The sequence below is a fragment of the Gavialis gangeticus genome, unplaced genomic scaffold (genome assembly GCF_001723915.1).
Source record: "Gavialis gangeticus isolate Ggan-Ray unplaced genomic scaffold, GavGan_comp1, whole genome shotgun sequence".
In the NCBI taxonomy this organism is placed as follows: domain Eukaryota; kingdom Metazoa; phylum Chordata; order Crocodylia; family Gavialidae; genus Gavialis; species Gavialis gangeticus.
In genome coordinates this window covers 26,148,176-26,154,049 of record NW_017729030.1, presented here as the reverse complement: position 1 = coordinate 26,154,049, position 5,874 = coordinate 26,148,176, and the positions used below count along the sequence as shown (strand labels likewise).

At 40.2% G+C, this 5,874-nt stretch overlaps 1 long non-coding RNA gene across 1 annotated transcript in view; it reads left to right on the top strand.

The window, feature by feature from the left end:
* The window catches only part of LOC109300976, a 15,830-nt gene extending 12,672 nt beyond the window's left edge, over positions 1 to 3,158 (top strand). Inside the window, exon 3 of the long non-coding RNA XR_002098378.1 lies at positions 3,016 to 3,158. This is a non-coding gene — a long non-coding RNA (uncharacterized LOC109300976). The remainder of the gene's footprint in view (positions 1 to 3,015) is intronic.
* The last annotated feature ends 2,716 nt before the right edge of the window (positions 3,159 to 5,874 follow it).

The following is a 5,874-nucleotide window of genomic DNA, read 5'->3' as shown; positions in this document are numbered from 1 at the left end:
CCATGGGGATGCCAATTAACTAATTAATCCAGAGGGTCATTAATCCTCTATGACCCACAGGTAGTCAGGTTCAGGGCATTAAAGTAAGTTAATTTCCCTGAGCATTGATCTACTGCCTGACCCCACTCAGAGTTAGGAAGAGTAGCTACACACTACAACACAGGTAGGTTGAGCAATATAAGCTGTATTACACAAAAAAACCCATGCAACAACTATGCAACGCAATATTCCTGTAACACCTGAGCCACAACACAATAAAATACACCCGATAAGACAATAACCCAATGCATATCCCAAACCCAACATCCCCGGTCACACAACTAATCAACTACACATTACAATGAGCTTCAGTCACTACACAGTAACTGCTATGCAACTTCACAGACAACCCAGAAACCACAGATGGTTGGCAAGAACACCCTGTGCCTAGTCAGCAGGAGAAACCCTCTGACAGTCTCTGAGGCTTTTCCCTTCTTAGGTACTTAGCACCTCAAATAGGGAAAGGGACATACTTTACCCAACTGCAGCTTCCACAGCCAAAGCCCAAAGGAAAGAGCACAAGACAGGTAAACCTCAGCAAGCTCAATCTGAATGACCAGTAGGCAAGGAACCTGCACCCGACAAACTCCCACACCCCAAGACCCTGAAATCAGAACTGTCCAGCTGGAGTGAGAGTGAGGCCAAGCCCGAGCCCTTGCTGGATGCTCTGGACAGGATTTATAGCCTTCTAATCATACCACCTGTCACTCACTCAATGGTCCGCTCATCTTTGCACAATACCCAGTCAAATTGAAACCTGGGCAATACTTAAAAGGACCAATCAATTCAAACTAATTCAACTCAATACACGCAACATTATCATAACTGCCTTATTAATGAACATATCAACATTGATAAATAGTTGCATTACCATTATAGACTGTGCATGCCCAGACCTTAAAAGTAGGTCATGACTTCATCAAGGTTGAGAGTTCAAACCCTGTAGAAACTTCTCCTCTATAGTCATATGGCGCATGCGTGGACTTTCACTGTTCTATACTAGGTGCTTGACCAATGCAACTGAGCATGGACCAAGTGCTAGTACACCTTCCTGTGAGAGAGACATAGTAGGGGCTGCAAAGGAGGCTGGGATGCCATAGGATAGTGATCTAATTTGAATTGATAGGGAAACAATACATAAGTTTGGTACACTGGTCTAACCTGAATCTATCTTAATTGAGTGCATCTCAGATGAGGTCTATGTTAGGTTGTTTTCACCATTTTTAGTTTGGTCGATGTGCATTGAACTTCTGTATGGTTATGGGTTTAGATCAATCTACATTTACTTAGACCTGTCTAAGTGTAATGTCTGTATGTGCCCAAGCAGCTGATCAGAGTAGTGCATCTAGCCCATAATATCCACATCACCCCCAGACATTCAGAAGCCATGTCATTCTTGGAAAATAAACATTCTAAATGGTCTTATGCATATTGACTGGAGATCTATAAGTTATAGGTAACATGCTAGCTTTATCATTTATTTTTCTAAATATCAACATGAGGCATTTGCCCATTTTTTTGTTTTTAAATTGAGGAAGAATGAATATAAGCAATATTTTTAATGTAGAACAGGGGCAGGCAATTATTTGGGCCACATAGACAGTTCTAGGTCTCTGCCATGGGCCGCTCACAGCACCCACTACTCCCTTGCAGCAGTCCGGAGCCCACACACACTGCAGCTCCTCCCTGCCACCATCAACAGGGCGTAGCTTCAGCCCTGACCCTGCCCACACCTGTTCCTGCTCCAGATTCACCCCAGTTAAAGTGGACCAGGCAGAACCCGTGCACACAGCCCTGCCCCAGCCTGCCCCATGTCTGCTCCAGACCACTGCTCCCCATGCTGAGCAGTGGCAGCAGTGGCAGTGGCCAGGCAGAAGCTGAAGCTCAGCACAGGAGAAAAGAGACCTCCACTCACACTGATACTGGGCCCTTCATGCTGCAGCTGCCTGGAGCCTGTACCTGGGGTGCCCTGCAGCTCCTCTCTACCAACATCACTGCCACCTCAAGGGCTGCCCAGCGGGACAGCAGTGACAGTGCCAAGGAGCTGCAGGACAGCCCGGGGTGAGGGCTCTGGGCAGCTGCAGGAAGAAGGACCTGGCAGTTGTGAAAGGGAAGGGCCACTTTTCCCCTCACACCAAGCAGTAGCTTCTGCCTTACCACCGCCACTACTGCCACTTTTCAGTGTGGGCAGGTGAGTTCGAAGCAGGGCCAGGCTAGGGCTGGGGTTGTGCATGCAGGTTACAGCTGGTCCAGAGCTGATCCACTCTGCCAGGTTGAATCCAGAGTGGGCACAGGGCAGGCTGGGGTCGTGGTTGTGCGTGTGGGTCCCCATCAGTACCACAAGTCCGGGGCCAATGGTGGTGGCAGCCTGGAGCCACTGCTTCCTGGGCTTCCTAAAAAGGGAATCTAGCTGCAGAGCTGCTCCAGCCACACTGCATGCCAAAGGGACAGTGGGACACACCATGGCCTAGACAGCACCTGGGCCTCAAGCCAAACAAAGTCCATTTGCAGGCTGGGCCCAGCCTGCAGGCCATATTTTGCCCAACCTAATGTAGAACCATCAACAATATCAGAAATCAAACTTAAAAAATATTTATTTAAAAGCAACCTAAAAGGCTTCTACTTCACTAATGCTACTTACTAAAGCTATTGCTAATGACTTGTGAAAACTGCAGGCCAACTTCCTAATTTAGACCACTATTTGTGTTTAAAAAGCTGCTATGCCATTGGTATCTGATCACAGATAGCTGTGAAAATTCTGGTAAATGCTCTATGAAGAACAATGTTTTGTTTTCTAAACTGCAGCTTTGGGGAGTTCATCATCAACAAGGGAACAACAAAATAGAAGTTGGTTGACAGAGCAACTACTTTTAAGTTATTTGTATAGAGATCATGAACTTATCCAAACAAGGTTCTTTGGGTAAATCTGGAATTTTTTATTAGACCAACTCAAATAGTCAAATAGAGAAGCCAGAGGCTATTCATTCCATCCAGGAAGAGCACACACCAACTGCAGATGATTCCTCAGCCCGATGAAGGGTATCTATACCCAAAAGCTTGCAAAGAAGAATTTTTCAAACTATTTGAGTTGGTCTAATAAAAAATACCGACTTTACCCAAAGAACCTTGTCTGCTTATATGTCCTTAGACCAACACAGCTACAACCTAGACCCCTGAAATTCTCCAGTGTATTTATTATTTAGATTTATTCACAAAATAGCTAATGTAAAAAAATAATTCCTTTACAACATTTGCTATTGAAAACTCAAGTTTCTCTGAATATGAGTCATGTAATGTGTTTCTTTTTCCTTTTTGGAGAACAGTTATGCTTAAAATTAGGTTTCAAATGCAAATAAAGATGACTGAAACTGAAATTTGCTTTAATTAACATTCTGCTGCAGTATTTTAAAATTGGTCACTTTGGTGAAGTATCCAGCTGGCAGATTTCTTTGCAAATCATCACAGAAATACAAAACAAAAGGGACAAATGAAGAAAATGAGTTTAAAACTTTTAATGACTATGCATGCATTGAGAACATTGAGTGTATTTTAGTATTAGCAAAAACATTAATGAACCAAAGTGCTGATCCATTAGAAGTGGCCTTTAATGTATATTTTAATGTGTGCTGTAAATTCATTCTTGAGGTTTTCTTCTTTTCTTTTTTATTAATTCATAATACAGAAAACATAATGTTCCTTGAGCTGTAGATAAAATATGTTGTCAATTAGCGATCAGCATACATACATCAGGCTTTAGAAGACCATGAGAAATAAAACCAATTCTTTGTCTTTTTAACTTGTCTGTAAAAGAGCGTGATCTCCTTTGTGTATTCATAACAACAATGTAGAGAAAATGTCCAAATGCCTAAATGTGCCAGGTTCAACCCTAATGGACTTCATTTCTTGAATGAATTGCCTGTGAACGATTACACTAAATGTTTTTTGTAACTTTGTATTATTTTTATATGGCACAATGGACTTCCTTTCTTTGTCATTACACTATGGTTATGAAACTAAAGAACCCCATATTCTCACTTTGCACCAGACGTTGAAAACCTCACAATCCCTCTGAGGACCATCCCTTAACAATGCATCTTCCTTAACTCTGTGACTTGCTGCTCCATAACTTGAGTTTTACATGTCCTTGCTCTCTAATGATTTTCATCAGCGTGGTGATCCTGTTCTAAAGAGCTCACTACAAAAGATAAGCTGAGCTACTGTTCCAACCACAGATATTTTTTCTTGTAGTATGTATTTTCTCCTGACTGGAAAAAAACTAACTCAGGTACCCCTAAATCTCAGTCTTTCCTGTAATTCCTATTACACCGTGCAAGTGAGATCTGACAAATGTTCCGAGGGAAAGTTTAAATATTTTTTCTTAAACCTTTTGAAGTGAGACAAGTTAATAGTACAATTTTTTTTAGCCTTATTCTAGCTAAATGTTAGCTAATAATGAAGGGATTGAAAAAGAGTGGTTGAGACCTCCTCTATATCTATATTACATATAAATAACCAGGGGATATTAGATCAAATTTAAAAACAGTTAATTTACTAATTCCAAATTGACAAAAAATACTTTTTTTTTTACATAATATCTAGTTAGCCTGCTACAAAATGAGTAGAGGTATAAAATTAACAGACATTTTTCTGAAATATAAACCAGACACTGGCTGTTTTAGGTGGTTTATTCTTCTCTATTGTGAAACCAAAGACTGCTCTCCAGCATGAACAAATTACTTTTATTGAATCACTCTGATCTGTGTGCATTTAAGTGGAGTAACTGAAAGGTCTTATTGCTATAAATCCCTTTCATTCCTTGTTTCATTCCCCAAATCATGAACTCATATAGAAAACTTAAGAATTTTAGTGTGCAGATTTGAAGTAAAATCCTAGCCTAATGGAAGTCAATGGCAAAATTCCCAGAGTTCAGTGAGGCCAAGAGTTCGACCCATGTATAAATATTGTATGTGATAAGCATAAAAATGCTTTTCTGTGCTGCAAAAATAAGAAATAAGAAAATTATATAGACTATAATTACAATTATATAGACACATATCCTGGTGCTGATTTATACAGCTACTGAACTTTGGAGCAATTAGTATTTTTTTTGTACATAAGTATCTTTTGTCTTTAAAAGCTTTCTTTTCTTCATCCCAAAGCTATGCAGAGTGTACTTGGCTTTAGCTACCACTTGTCTCTTTTTACAAAGCTGTTGCTGCTGCTACTTCCTCTCAGTAGGAAGTGATCCATGTGAGAGAGGCTCCAGTTCATATTTTTAAAATAACATTTCTCTCCCTTTAATGTGAAATAATCCTCAATCACTTCATGGAGATGAAAGGGAAAGTTTAAATCTATTCCAATATTTCATTCTCTTTCCTATAATTAACATTTTACCTATCCCAGCTGACCTGTCTTACATGTGAAATTCAGAATGGCTTCACATGAATGAACAAGTCTATATTATAACAGAGGAGTCTGTAATGTGTCTATTTGATGAAGAGAAATAGTGCTAGCTTCCTTCATGGAATAGCAGAAACTGAAATATAAAGAAGGGAAATTTTTAGTCTGGTGGAAATGAAAAGAAATAAATCTTATATGGGAAAAGAAAGGATTTGTTTCCAAATTTAGGGAGTGCAACAGGAATGGGCCACCCTTCACCCAGTAATAACCCTACCTTCATGGATTAGAGTGGTTCTGTTTCTTATATATAAGCATCCTTAAAAAGAGAGAAGCCCCGATATTGTAGCAAAACCCCGAGTTTTTCTTTTTTTATTTATTTTAAAATGCGTTCCCTCGCCTTCCCCAACCATTTCTGACTTTTTCTCTCCCTCTCTA